A 16,224-nucleotide genomic window follows, 5' to 3' on the forward strand; every position below is an offset into this window, starting at 1 on the left:
AAGTGAATTAAAGAGGATTGTATAGCCTGAAGGTTTTGTGCAATTTGCACTAATAAACAGAGGACTGAGGATAGGCCTCAAAGAGAAGGGGCCTTGAACAAAGACACTTGAAGGCAGCTGGCCAAATAGGTATCTGGTGAACAGCATTCCAGGCAGAGAATGGCTAGCAAAGGTGGAGTAAGCCTCATGGAATCCTCCAGGAGAAGCAAGAGGAGTTATGAAAGCAGAATGGGAAAGGAGAAGAAAATTGATCAGAAATAAAATTAGGGGGCACATCACACAGCCCTTGGCTTTTCCTGGGAGGTAAATGGAAAGCCATTAGTTGGTTTTGAACAGAGGGGTTGCATGATCTGATATGTTTTCAAAGGATGATCCTTGCTTTGCAATTGAGGCTAAAGTTTGGAGAGCTACAAGCTATGAGACGAGTTAGGATGCTAATGCAATAATTCAGATAAGCAATTATTACTACTAGACTCATGATAGAAACAGTGAAACTGCTGAGAATTGGTAAGCTTCTACATGTACTTTGGAAGTATTTCCTGGCAGATTACACCCATAATGCAAGAGAAATAGAGGATGTAGGAGAGTTTGAGAATGTTTGCTTAAATAACTAACAGGATGGAATTTATCAACAGACATGGTAAAATCTGAGAATAGAATATAATTGTGAGTGAAGACCACGAGGTCATTTTGGATTGTAAATCTGAGATGTCTATCAGGTATCCAAGTGTACCATATTCAAAGAAAGCAGTTGGGTAGAGATTAGATTTGGGGAGGTCTGAGCTGGAGATATATATTTGAAAAATGTCAACAGATGGTGTTTAAAACTATGAACTTGGATTAGATCACTATATGTGTGGGTGTAGACAGGAGAAAAGAAAGCTGCTTCAATATTAATGGGAGAGGAGAAATCATCAAATAAAACTGAGAAGGGATTGCAAGTGAGGGAAAAAAGTAAAACCAAACGTGTGTGGGCATCTGGGAAATCAAGTTTTAAACAAATTGTGTTAAGGAGAGAAAAATTAACTGGGTCAAATAAGTATTAAATAAATTGAAGACAGAGACTAGTCTTCTATATATATGTGCATTCATCAGTTGGCAGAAAGTTTCTGGAAGAATATACAGGAAACTGCTGGTGTGAGCAGAACACTCTGGGAAGTGGGACAGTGGGTACGTAGAAAGGGAGATGAAGATTATAGTTTAATACATTCGACAATACCTGATTTTCTTCACCATGAATGTAACTTACATTTACAGTAAAATATGAAAACACACATTTAAAAAAAAATAGCAGTCACCATCTAGATGACAAAATACATCAGATGACAACTGATGAAAACACCAAACAGGTTAATGTTGAAAACAAAACAAAAATCTTCAAAATAGCATCCATGGTACTGTAATGGAGTCCCAAACTCCATTAGTTTTTACTTGGATTAAACATTACCTCCAGATGGCTTCTTTTAAAATGTAAACATGACAGCATTTGGATTGTTTTTTTAAACAAGTAAACCTCTCATTGTTTGCAACTAAGTGGTGTTTGTAGCTTTTTTATCATACACTATACTTTTCTAACTGAGTTGTCCTACATGCAAGTACATATTTTTAATGTTGTCTGCCTTCTATGTTGTTTCAGTAAGTTTGCTATTAAAATGCATGAAACTATAAGAACACGTAAATACATACAGAAATAAAATGTCAATATGTCACCTGAAATAGATACTATTAAATAGGTAATAACAAAAATAGTTAGATGGCAGATGGCTATAATTATTACATGTACATAGACAGCTATGCATGAGCTATATGCTACATAAGCAGTGGTTCTCAACCTTCCTAATGCCGCGACACTTTAATACAGTTCCTCAATGTTGTGGTGACCCCCAACCATAAAATTATTTTCATTGCTATTTCATAACTGTAATTTTGCTTCTGTTATGAATTGTAATGTAAATATCTGATATGCAGGATGTATTTTCATTGTTACAAATTGAACATAATTAAAGCATAGTGATTAATCACAAAAATAACATGTAATTATATATGTGTTTTCTGATGGTCTTAGGCAACCCCTGTAAAAGGGTTGTTTGACCCCCAAAGGGGTCGCGACCCACAGGTTGAGAACCGCTGAACATAAGGGAGAAATGTATGTTCTATGACTCTGTGAACATAGGTATAAAGATAGGTAGTAGAGTTCAAGATGGGAAGGGCATGTAATCCATTACAGTGTGGCCTTGAGTTACAGTTTAATTCGTTCCATGACGGAGCTCGTAACTCAAAGTACACGTATGTCAAATCAACAGTGAATGAGTGAGACACGTGATGCTGGGCTGATGTTGTGGCATTCACTGTGACGTTCGCTGTGCCAACTAGTGGTGGGGTATCTGAAACTGGCTCATAACCCGAATTTTAGCTCTCAACTCAAAGCAAAAAATCGGCCGAGAGACAGCTTGTATCTCGAAAAACCCTTAGTCGGGACAGTCGTAAGTCAAGGCCCCACTGTATCAGGTTGTCCATGAAAGACATGGCCCATAAGAGTTTTTAACAAGGAAGTACTGAAATGCCATTGACTATTATGGAGGCTGACACCAAAGCTAAGGTCAAGTATTAACCAATAAGGCATTAACATTATAGGCAACGGGTCCATGATAAGTCAAGAATAAAGCCAGATATCTCTAGAATAATAAATTACAAAGTCAACCCAGAACCAATGATATCATCTATATATATAAAAGCCTAAGCAACCGGATGACCGGATGACTGGATGACCAGCTGGTAGCTATGACACCCACTGACCACCAGGGAGAAGACACTCAATGCAGGACTGCCCCCTAGTGATCAGTGTGCTCCCACAGCAGGAGCACCGCTCAGCTGACAGATGGGTGCCAGAACCCAGGCTGAAGGCTGGCAAGCACGGCTGTAGCAGCGCGAGCCTCTCCCAACAGCGGCTACAGGAGCAGTGGAGCCTGAATGAGTGGGAGAGGAACAACGCCCAGCCAGGCTTGCGCTCCTCCCCTGCTGCCTGCCATTTCACTCACTACTTCGTGCTGTTCAGGATCAACACAGACAGCGGGCTGGAGCCCAACCAGCTGGCAGTAAGGCCAGGCTGCGGCAGCGTGGAGTCCACTGATCCCCACAGGCCAGGACGAGGGACTACACTGGTGCACGAATCTGTGCACCGGGCCTCTAGTTCCATAATAAAATGGGAAATGTTAAGCTACCTGGGTTTCTTAGTATGAGAACAAAGTTGAAAAATATTCAACATCACTAATCACCAGAGAGATGCAAATTAAAACTACAATGAGGTATCATCTCACACCTGCCAGAATGGCTACCATCAATAAATTAAGAAACAAGTGTTGGTGAGGATGTGGAGAAAATGGAACTCTAGTGCACTGCTGGTGGGAAATGTAGACTGGTGCAGCCACAGTGGAAAACAATATGGAGTTTCCTCAAAAAATTAAAAAAATGAATTGCCCTTTGACACAGCAATCCCACTTCTGGGAATATATCCTAAAAAATATTCTAAAACACCAATCAGAAAGAATATATGCACCCCTATGTTCATAGTAGCATTATTTACAATGGCTAAGATCTAGAAACAGCCCAAGTGGCCATCAGTAGATGAGTGAATAAAAAAACTGTGGTACATTTAAACAATGAAATACTATGCAGCTGTAAAAAAGAAGGCACTCTTACCCTTTGCAACAGCATGGATTGAGCTGGAAATTATTATGCTAAGCAAAATAAGACAGAGAAAGACAAATATCACATGATCTCACTCATATGTGGAACAGAAAGAACAAAATAAACTGACAAATAAAATTGTTCCAGAGACATGGATGCATAGAACAGAATGATACATCTCAAATGGGGAAAGATGGGGAGGGGCAGGATGAGATTAATCAAAGAGCACATATGCACATATACATAACCCAAGTATACAAACAATAGTGTGGTAAAATCCTTGGGTGGGACAGGGTCTGGGTGGAGAGGGGGAAAGGGGGGAAGGGAAATGGGGGACATCTGCAATTCTATCAAATATATATATATGAACTCTGATTTCTTTCATTATAAAATCTGTCAATGCAGTTTTCTAAGTGAATTTTAAATCTACACTAATAAATGAGAAACATGCAAATTGGTGTCACTCTGCAACACCCACCAGCCAATCAGGATGATTATGCAAATTCACCCAACAAAGATGGAGGTTAATTTGCATACACAGGCACAGAGCAAAGACTGAAGGCTCCAGCGGAGTGAAGACTGAAGACTGAAGAGGCTTGGCTTCTCCACTGCGGCCGGACCAAAACTAGTGCTGGCAGCCAGGAGAAGAAAGGCCTATTGCACGAATCTCTTCATGCAATGGGCCCCTAGTTATTAATAATAAGCCAGAGGAAAAGTAAGGAAATGCCTTCACACATTTTGTACCTGTTTTACTTTCCCTTAATTTCTATCAGAGAAAGACAGGTACATCCTCTGTTTGTTTGCTTTTCCAAAAAGGTTTTTGGCTCTACCTTTTCAGCCTAAAATTATCTCTTTACTTTCATGGCTTTTAAAACTTTCTTTGGCATAAAAAGAATAGAAGAGTTAAGTGCACTTACATAAATTGGTTAAGTAACCATTAATGAAAATATCTTGGCTCTCTATTAAAGTTATTTATCACAGCTTTGTGACTGGAAAGCAAAATATAATAATTTTTCTGGGTAGTTCTCTGTGAATTCAAAATACTACGATTTTTTTTTCTCAACTCTATTTGTAAAAACACTCATAACTTACCAGTTTTACATGGTGACATGAACTAATGGACCATCTTTAAATAAATTCACTAGAGATCCAGAATATGGCACAGTACTCTTTTTCTGTAGTGCTGTAAAATTAGCATCAAACTCAGAAAACTTTACCATTCTTCACTTCCCCCATGGTTGTCATCTCTACACTGTAAATCACAGAGCAAGAATAAATGAAGTTGTTTTTCTCCTGTCATTCATATTTCATAGCTTTCTCTATAGTGTAGATGTATTTCATTTTTAGGAAGGATTAATGCCAAAAGAGTTTATTGCCTTCTATCAGAAACATTTAGCTAGCTGTAGAGATTGTACTGAAGAAGTTGCTTTTAACATTTGTGTGTGTGCATGCACATGTACACATGGGAATAAACATGAAATATGAGAGCATCACACAAATACTTTGAAAACACTTAAAGTATATTTCTAGAGTATTTACCCTAATTTTCAAGATGTCTTAGCACCGAATATGCCTCTAGAGAGACTGCAGATTTAATGAGAAAATAGACATGTAAAGGAAGCAATCACCATGTTGGAATTATAAAACAGATTTTTGGTTCCTTGTTATGACATTTATAGCTGATGTAACATTGCTTAAAATTATGGACTGATTTGTCCACCAGTCTTATCTCTTTGTGTATACATGTTTGTGTATTTATTAGAATATATATATATATATATATATATATATATATATATATATATACACATTCACATATATATGAAGGAATAAAAGTAGACGGTAAATTTAAGCGTAATTTTGATGGTGCCTAGTTATGAAAACATGCCAATGAGTTGTCTCTCCTTCCTCCAGAAAATGAAAAAATAAAATAAGAGAGAGAGAGAGAGAGAGAGAGAGAGAGAGAGAGAGAGAAAGAGAGAAAGATAATGCCTGCCTCTCTGTTCAAAAAGTTGCCCAGATAAACTCTGAATAAGCAGCCGATGTTCTCATGGAAAAACTGGTTCTTACTGAAATTTCATATTCTTGGAAAAAAAATAATGATTTCTGTGCATTATTAGGCCAAAAGCTTCATGGACATGCACCCTAAGATTTCTTGTAATTACTTGGAAATCTACAGGCACAAGGGAAGGGGCCTGACTCATTCTTTGGATGTGATAACATGACTCACATGAATGTTAAGGGATAATGGGCAACTTAGTTCACTGCAAATCAAACAGCTCCATGATCCATCATTAACCTAAGTGAGCCTTCTCTTTATTGAAGTAACCCTCTAAATGAATAGGTCACAGCGATTTAAAAGCTCACAGATTTGTTAATGTTCCAAGGACTTAGAGTCTATTAGATCAGATGGCCTGAGCATGTACAAAATCGTAGGCACGTTGGATAGCTAAATTGCTTTGGTGTGTGTATAAATATTTTAAAGAATATTCTTTGAAACTTGGTTTAAACAGAGCACGCTACATTTGTGACATTATTCTGCACAAATGTGTGCATGTGTCAAATTGAAAGGAAAAGAAAGGACTCTGTAGAGAAATACTGCACAAGAGGAAATAAGCTCCCACTCTAAGCTGACTTTCATAATGCAATTAACTCCATTAGAGAGAAAGGAATTTTGAATACTGTTCAAATTAAGGCAGTGCAGTTAGCAGCAGCAGCAATTCAGGAAGAATTAGCAGTGCCCTTCTGTAGAGAGCTACTGAATTAAACCTTGGAGGGTTTTAAGATTAAGCCATTTAATTGTTACTTCAGGAGCTCTGGACTTTGCACAGACAGGAGTCCAGGTGTTAATATGGATTCTCCTCTGTTACCTTCAGATAACAAAACTGAATCTCAGAGCCAATTAAGACAAATCTTTAAAGGCTTTCTATCCCTTTTCAGTGTATCCTGAGAGGTTTATTTTAATTGTAGACACCATGGGGAACGGGGACATTATACATAGTGAGACAGTATTGAATCTGGAGTTGAAAAGATCGCAAGTACTCATGCAAATTATTCTGCCCTAACTTTAAAAACAAAATATGTTTTTGTAGGCTAACACATTTTACTCTTCTTATTCCCTTAATCATTTTAACAGGAGAACACTGTCTCAATATCAAATACTAATACAAAAGCATGGCTAATTAATGATTATTACATTTATAGGCCAAATTATATGCATGAAGCTATTACATTAAAAAGGCATATAATTCACAAATATGCCTCACTCTCCTCTCTAAAGATAACTGCCCTTAACATATCATCATGTAAATTGTTCAAACCCCTTTTATATGAATTGTATGTTTAGGTGAATATGTGCTCATATTCATCCTTTCATTCATTCATTTATTCATTCACCAAACACTTATTGAGGATTCGTATGTGCCAGGCATTATAGTAGGGCTGTCCTCACAAGGTTTGCATTTTCTGTTGGAAGACAGTAGGAAGTAGGTCCTATTTAGAAAAAAAATAAATATGTGTAAAGATAAAGATAATTATTCAGGGGAAGGAAGTGTTCCTTACAGTGGTTAGAAAATGTAGCTTTGAACTAATACCATTTAAACCAAGATCTACACAAAGGGGAAAGCTGAGTGAGTGCAACGTCCCTGTGGCAGGAGTAAACTTGGCAAAATGAGAAAGGGAATGGAGGGGCCAGGCCAGATATTGGCTTTACACCATGGAAAGTACTTTGCTGATATTGGAGAGTTTATATCTGACTACTGTGGCACTGAATTGGGAGTAGGGGTGGATAAAAGTAGAAAAAGAAAGACTAGTTTGGAGACTGACAATAGTGGTTGGAACAAAGATAACTCCGGTGGAGGTGAGAAGTGATTTGATTAAAGATATATTTAGGAAGGCCGGGGAGGGTTGGGGGGCAGGAGGGAGGGGGGTAAGAGATCAACCGAAGGACTTGTATGCATGCATATAAGCATAACCAATGGACATAAGACACTGGGGGGTAGGGGAGGCTAGGGGACTGTCAAGGGCGGGGGTGGGGTGGGGTAAGGACACATATGTAATACCCTTTGTAATACTTTAAGCAATAAAAAAAAAAGAGAGAAAAAAAAAACTCAACACACACACACACACACACACAAAAGATATATTTAGACAATAGGGCTATGAATCAGTAGACTCAATATTGACACTGACTGTGGGGAGATGGGAGGCAAGCAAAGCCTCAGAGCTGACCCTAAAATCTTAAGATGTTAAATGAATAATTATATAATTCACTGAAGGAAGACTAGGAAAATGAGTACATTTTGCTTGTGGTGAGGAGGGGCAGAGACCAAGAGTTTATTTTTGAACAAGTTGTGTTCAGAATGATTAGTAGATCTTACTATAGACTATACTGTGCCAAAATTCACAGGCCACATACGTTGAATCCCTAGCCCTGTTTTCTCTTTTTCTCTTTGTGTCTCTGTCTCTCTCTGTCTCTCTCTCTCTGTCTCTCTCTCTCTCTCTCTCTCTCTCTCTCTCTCTCTCTCTCTCTCTCAGCACTAAGAATAAGACATGAGAGATGATGCTCTCAGTGAGAAGATGCTGTCTACAAGCCAGGAAGCATGTTCTCATGAGAAACCAAATCAACTCAGCCAGCCAACATCTTAATCTTGGACTTCTGACCTTCAGAATTGTGAGAAAATTAATGTCTGTTGTTTAAGACACTCAATAGATAGTATTTTGTTCTGGCAACTTGAGCAAAAAAAATACTGAGGTTCAAGTGGGAATACTCAGTAGTCATTCTGATACTGCAGTCTGATACTCAGTACAGGGAATGGAGACAAAGATTTGGAAAGACACATTCACATGGCATTGAAACCCCTGCAGGTGGCTCAGGCTACCTCTTCAGAAGTTTCTGTACTGAGAGGTGAGTAGGACTGCATCCTGGGATACCCTGTTTCTATTTATAGCTCTGACATGGGAGAACTCAGCAAAGGAGAATGAGAAGCTGTGGTCATTGAGAGAAGAATAACGTCAGGAAACACTGGCAAGCGTATTTCTGCAGAAAATAAGCTAAGTATTCAAACTCCTGGATTTCGTATTTTGATGGATACTGCCAAGTATCCTTTCAAAAAAGATGGCATATTTTACAATCCAGCCAAAACTCTTTGAGATGGGCCTATACCTTTGTGCATGATTGTGTTTTTGAACATGTGTGACTTTATTTTTTGTCAAATGTAACAACCATTTAACAAAATCACTAGCTAGAGGTGTGTTTAAATTTTAGGACTGGGGCAGATCACATGCCATATGTTTTCATTTATACCCTTGTTTCCCTCATCAATGCTGCTATATACCCATAGGCACATAAACTTCCTTGTTCAATAAACATGTAAAATACTGAGTATGTGTTATAAATGTATTATGGATAAATATCCTTTTAATACTGTTAAAAGGTATATTATGTTTAGTATATGCAGAAATTTGCTGTACTTGCCTGATTACTTGACACAACCCTAATTCTGATTGCAACAGATAGAATTCTAATACATACTGGACTTCCTTCTATGTTAGGATCTAACAGTGGTGACCATCTTCTGGTCATGACTTCAGTTTACTACAAATAGTGGATACTGATTAAGATAACTAGTGTCTACCTGTGAGACACTCTGTGCTTCAGAAAATTATCCTGGCCTTCCACTTTTGCTAAATACTTTTATACCAAAAACGTTGACAAGAGCTTACTTTTCATGTTTTACTTTCTATCCTGTTACTAGTCACTAGGGAACAGTATAGTAAAACCCTTTCTTTTAAGTATGCCTGAAATCACATCCCTTAGAGCACTGGTTAAACTTCATGGAAACAAATATTGACTCACAAAGATGGAGGAGGATGTTTTGTTTTGCATATATTATTAGTTGCTTGTTCCCTCAAGCATTTCTAAAGTTTCTCCTTAAGTACAGTTTTAAAAGCATCACACCATTTAGTGTTAATGATAGCACTACAACATTACTTTTCATAGGGAGAGTCTAATAATGTTAATTTTTCTTTACTTCTCAACATTTACCAAGCACTTGGATCTCTTTCAATTACACATAAAAGTATTACTTGGTATAAATTAATTAGCATCACATTCTGGTCATTTCCTAACAACTCTTTTTGACATTCAAGATATTTTAATAAATGTTGAAATGGCAGCTAAAATTATTTGATAATTTATTTTTAAATACTATTTCAGTTGCATTATTAAAATTAATGCCATCTAATTGTATCTTCCACCTCTGCTCTAGATAAATTTCATATTCTCTCTATTAGTTTGCAAACTTGGGAGCTTCCCAGGTAAAATCTGAAAATTGCTTGTACACAGAAGGCAAGGACAGACTGAAGAAAGAGGCAAGCCACTCCAGGCTGTCTAGGGCAGCTGCCTGGTGAGTAGATATTGACATCCACCTACCAGAACCTTAAAAGTTTTTACAGATGCCTTAACAGGGTTCAGTCTCATATTCAATCCAGATGGTCTCAAAAACAAATGACTCTCTCAAGACTGTGTACTTGAAACAGCAACCAGTGTTGGAATGGTGAGAGGAACAGACATTCCAGGGAGCCATGATAGCTCAGGTGCAGCTCGAGGGTCAGCAGCAGGTGCATCCTTTTAATGACCTTCTCTAACAATCTAAGACCTTGGTTATCATTTATGTATTTCCCTTTCTCTTTCTAATGACTTCCATCTCATCTATTCCAATGTTCAAGTTTATATTAAAAAGAAAAATAAGCCGCCCAGCCAGTGTTGCTCAATGGTTGAGTTTTGACCTATGAACCAGGAGGTCACAGTTCCATTCCCAGTCAGGGCACATACCCAGGTTGTGGGCTCAGTTCCCAGTGTGGGGTGTGCAGGAGGCAGGCTATCAATGATTCTCTCTCATCACTGATGTTTTATTTTTCTCTCTCTCTCCTTTTCTCTCTCTCTCCTTTTCTCTGAAATCAATAAAAAGAAACAAACCAATCCCCCAAAACTCTGCGCGCTCGCTCTCTCTCTCTCTCTCTCTCTCTCTCTCTCTCTCTCTCTCTCTCTCTCTCTCTCTGTCATTCTATCCTATTCTCCTCTTTGCTTGATTTCTAAACCTTTTGAAATATGGTGGTAAAGGTTTCATCATAATCTAAATTTCACTGATGATTCCTTAAACTATCAGAAATTTCCATTTCTTTCTATTGAAAACAACTTGTAATTTTTTTATTTTTTATTTTTAGATAAATGACTGGAGGACCAATTGCATTCTAAAGTGAATGAATTCTCTCATAACAATTCCTGACCACCAAATGCTTTCATCCAACCCAGTGGGCCAGGTCTTTACAAATCTAGCTTGATATAGTCATGGAAATCTAAAATGAGAAAGACTTGACCATTAGTACATGTTCTCCGTGGGATAAAATCATACTAAATCAAAAGAAAAAAAAACACACAATTAACAAGAATAATTCTCAAAATTCAAAACATTGTCTGCCCCTCAAGTTTTTATCTTTCCACATTTTTGTGCAGGCAACGAGTCAGGACTCATCTTTCCATGGAGAAAAACATTTGTGTGTGTGTGTGTGTGTGTGTGTGTGTGTGTGTGTGTGTGTTCTAACAATGTTTCAGCAAACAGAAGTTCTGGAACCCGTTCATTATATGGCATTCGTAAGGTGTTATGATCAATCATACTTATAACTAGCATACTACTATGCCCTGATGTTTAACTACTTCTTTGGTACCTGGTACTAAGTTTACATCACTCAGTCATTTGATTTAGGAGTTTATAAGTAAGTCCTGAATTTCTCTAGTGAGCATCTGTGCACAAATTGGGGACTCACCTTCTCTCATTAGAATCTTCCCACATATATGTATATGATGCACATATTTTACAAAGAATTCTAAATTGTTCAAATGTCAAACCCCTCATATCAAGGTAATTTAAATCCATTTATAGCATAATGACTTAGATATTCACAGAGCAAAGGGGATGAAAGAAATCTGTAACCCTTTAGTGAAAAAATAACTAAAGCATATTGAAAATTTAAATTATCCATTAGTGCCATGATCTATCTATCTATCTATCTAAAAGCCTAAGCAAATGAATGACCAGAATGACTGGAACGACCAGTCGCCATGACACACACTGTCCACCAGGGGGCAGACGCTTAACGCAGGAGATGCCCCCTGGTGGTCAGTGTGTTCCCATAACAGGAGCACCACTCAGCTGACTGACCCATGCCAGCAGCCCACCAGCCTGGTGGCAAAGAAGGGGTCAGGCACTAACAGATCAATGCCACCTCTGGCACAATCCTGACAGCACTACCAGCCTCCTGGAAGTCGGCCTCGGGCACTGCAGCCACTTCCCCTCCCTAGACGCTCTGCAAGGAAGAAACAATATATAAGCGGCTGCCAGGTGGATCCTGACAACCAGCGCGAATGTCAGCAGGACAGATCTGGATCTTGGGCCGGCAAAGATGTCCAATCTCCTGCCCAGAGGGCCAATCGCATCCCAGACCCCTCCCACCCTCCTGGGAACCCCACCAGTGCACAAATGAGTGCACTGGGCCTAATAATAGAATAAAGTGATACAAAACTGAATGGGCCTATATGTATAAAAATAGTAAACATAGGCCCTGTTTTCCTTTGCTTAGCAGGTGCTTATTACATTTTTAATTGATAATTGAATAAATGGATTCTTATATTTATCCAGTATCTCACAAAAAGTAGAATAACATTATGTCAAGTTCATCATGATTTTTCAATAGTCATGACTTTCTATTAGTCTTATCCAAAAACTATTTATGCCATATTATTAGTTATCTTAACATGTGATGCTTAAAAATAATTTTGAATAACCACTGTTTATGCTATTCAACAAGGCGGCACTCTTCATATTCACATGCACATACAATTTTTCTTTAAAGTTTGGTGATAATGCATCAGCCTTTTAGTATAGTAATTCAGAAAAAGAAGCAATTACCTTAAAAACAAGTATTACAATGCTTTAAATTGTTCAATTATCATGTATTAGTAAAAGTTCTCAATAAAATCTAAATTTTCCCTTATCTAATGATTAAGTTTATTTTTCTTGATGTAAATTGAACCTATTCATAAAAATAAAACTCAATCTTTGTTAAACAGGAAAGGTACAATAATTTCCACCTATAGTTTAATATAAATAGAATCATGAATTGGTGTCACATTATAAGCAAAATATCTATTGATGTGGTAACTGACATAGTAACACGGGACATAATTACTATAAAAATAGCTTTAATTTCTTAAAAGACTAAAAGAATACTATCTTGCCTTAAATAAAACTCTGTAATCACACTTTTCCTTTGAAAGTATGGAGACGTTTATGACCCAGTCTACTAGTAACTCATTTTTTTTCTATAAAATGATTTTTTAAAATATATACTTATTGATTTCAGAGAGGAAGGGAGAGGGAAAGATATAAACATCTATGATGATAAAGAATCATTGATTGGCTGCCTCCTGCATGCCCCCTACTGGGGATCATCGAGCCCACAATCTGGGCATGTGTCCTTGACTGGAATCAAACCCAGAACCCTTCAGTCTGCAGGCCAATGTGCTATCCACTGAGCCAAACCAGCTAAGGCTAGTAATTCATTTTATTACACAAGTCCTTATATTTGATATTTTTACATAAAAATATGCCTCACTTCTGAAGAGAACCATCACCCTATGCATCTTCCTATTACAATTATTAGATTTAATGGTATGACATCTGAATGACATAGGTGTGCAAACACAGTAATATTTCACATTTTATTTAAAAACAGTTAAATCAGACTATTCCAAGTTCCATTTTATTAACAAGAGTTGATGTTCATCACAGGGTATTTTAAAATGTAGAAGTGACAGAAATTTTTATCAACCACTAAATAAAAATTGATTTCAACCAATGTCACATACTATTATATTTTATACAGGTCACAAAAATACCAGATGCAAACGATGCTCAGTGTAAGGACAGCAGTTTTGTGCTCCATCCTTAAAGAATGCAGTCAGGTTGAGGTGGGAGTATGTGTCACGTGACTCACTAACAGGGATTTTATTTTCACCATAAACTAAGCACTGGTTTTCCTGTGATGAGAACATAATATGTATCATACCACATGTAGAACAAATGGCATCTCCCCTCCCATAATAATTCTTTTTGTGGAAATTATCTCAAATGATCACCTCACTAAGCAGATCAGTGGAAGAAATGAGGTCCAGTAGGAAAAAAATGATTCCTGGCCTGAAAACTTCCCCCTACTGACTGAAAATGGTACACAGCAGAAGTTAAGAATCCAGCAATGGGAGATTTGCTGAACACAATAGAAAAGAAAATGAGGGATATGCTTTTATGGGGAAGGGGCTGAAACTTGGATGTCAGTTTTCAGGGTAAAAACTATTAGTAAGGGGAAAATACCTCTTGGAATTGGATTTTCCAGTTAATATGAAACCCTTTGTTTTATTCCAGTAGTTTCTATAGCAAGTGGAGGACAGCCACTCAATCTTGTTACTGAACAAGCCTGTGTGCTGGTGAAATTAGTACAGTGCAGCTCCTACTCTGTGCGTAGCTAAGCTCTTGAGCATTCCAAAACAATTTGTCAAGCACCTGCTGATGGCTCAGGGCCAGTACCCACCTGCCTTTCAATTCTGAAGAGACCTTCAGCTTAAATGAGGGGGGGTGGGGGGGAGAATGTAATATAAATCTCTTCAATTAAACTCCTTTCTAGAAATGATAATAAAATATATAAATTGAAATGATTCTCAAATTGCTTAGGATCATTTAATGAGTAAACAATGTCACTGGATGATGAGGTTCAATATATCCAGCTGTGTGTCTGGATATCATTTTATAAATCTTAAAACTGATCAGGTGTGCTGAAAGATTAAGCAAACTAATACCTGCTTGGCATGGTTGGATTATCATGTTTTTGGTCATGTAGAGGGTAATTTAAAACTGTAAACATGTTTTCAGAACCTACCCTATTTAAATCGTTTTCCCCCTCAGTCAGTAAGAAGTAAGGTAATTTTCCAGCTGAGCAGTTTGTGAATGAGCTTCAAAATACCTGGTGAGAAATTGAGAAGTATGACATGGTCACAGAATCTGCCAAAAGTATGTCAGTCCCCTCTCCAGAGAGTATAGAGAAAGCTGTCTGTGACATCAAGCACTATGAACTACAGAGATTCTGAAGTCACTGTGATTCCATGTAGAAAGAAAGAATGATGTTTTAGGAGAAAAATATTTATAAAATGCTGAAGGTCTCCTTGAACAATGGCTTGCTCGCATGTTCTATAGTGCACATATGTCTTACTTTTCAAATGTACCACCAAAGGCTGAATACCCTTAAAATAATTTTGAAATGCATATTATATAACCCACAGTGCCCCGGTCATCTATTTCCCTTCCACTTCTTCCAAATTAGTTTTGTAGTACCTAAGTGAGGTAGGTGTACACTGAAAGACTAGCTATTAAAACCTTTAAACTCTTTTTTTAATGAAGGGTGAAGTTGTAAAATGTACACGGAGAAGGGGTTTTGTATTTTAGCAAGAATCAGCAGAGACGGGTATTTACAGAAGCTGTTTAAAAACAACGCATTGCATAGTTTGCCGTAAAAAAAAAGAAAAAGAAAAGAAAAAAGAAAGAAATAGGTAACAATAAAGCCGTTTATAAAATAACCTAGCATACCTAATTATTGTCATTCGAAAATCCAGCCATGCTAAGAAATGCACATCGGCAGCTAAAATCTTTCCTTCCCTCCCCTTTGAATGTAACCTCTGGCCCTGAAGACTGGAGACTGACTTGTTTAGAACTTAGGGAAGTTTCCCAAAGCCCAACCTGCACCGGCTCCTAATTCCGATGCCAGATCGGTGTGCAGCCTCGCTGGGCTCCTGACGACGCCAGGCAACACTTTATCAATCACGTATGGATGTCGGTGCGCGTCCCCCGAAGCGATCCCACAGGAGGCGATCCCCAGCGCAGGGGGAAGCCTTACCTGATGGCAGACGCCGCGGCACCGGCAGCAGCAGGAGGCAGCAGCCCAGCGATGCACCGAAGGCGAGACCCTCCTCCGTCCCCCGCTTCTCTCTGTCTCTGCCTCTCTTTCTCTTCCTTTTAAATCACGGGAGCCACACACTGCCTGGCATTCGCTTCCCTCTCATCCCCAGAAGGTTCTGCCCGCGGGGCAGCCGGTGCACACCACTTCCTCCCTGGAAGAGGCAGCCTCCCGCGTCAGGAGCGCCCGGCCCCCTGCGCGTCGCTCCCTCCGGTTCCCCGTCTGATCAGTGATGCTCTCCCGGCGGCCCCGCACAACCGCAGCGGCGAGCGGCCAGCCAATGGGGGCCCGGCGTCCCCGCGGCATCTCCCCGCCCGCAAAACAAAGCGCGGCGTGCCTCGGACGCGTCGCTGAGTTGTGAAAAGTAATTGAATCCCGCCTTTGAGATGGATCTTGTTTGTGCCTTTCCCCCCCGAGCGTCCATTGTCTCGTGTTCGGGTCGCATGGAAGGACTCTGTAGCTCCCGGAACACTC

The 16,224-nt window shown here is 38.8% G+C and overlaps 1 protein-coding gene across 1 annotated transcript in view; it reads right to left on the minus strand.

Annotated features, from left to right (window-relative positions):
- The window catches only part of CDH12 (cadherin 12), a 723,975-nt gene extending 708,027 nt beyond the window's left edge, over nucleotides 1-15,948 (minus strand). The window contains exon 1 of the mRNA XM_036310943.1: nucleotides 15,691-15,948. The gene's annotated coding sequence lies outside the window, so the exon portion shown is untranslated. The remainder of the gene's footprint in view (nucleotides 1-15,690) is intronic.
- Nucleotides 15,949-16,224: the final 276 nt, after the last annotated feature.

The sequence above is a fragment of the Myotis myotis genome, unplaced genomic scaffold (assembly GCF_014108235.1).
Source record: "Myotis myotis isolate mMyoMyo1 unplaced genomic scaffold, mMyoMyo1.p scaffold_m19_p_5, whole genome shotgun sequence".
NCBI classification, from domain to species: Eukaryota; Metazoa; Chordata; class Mammalia; order Chiroptera; family Vespertilionidae; genus Myotis; species Myotis myotis.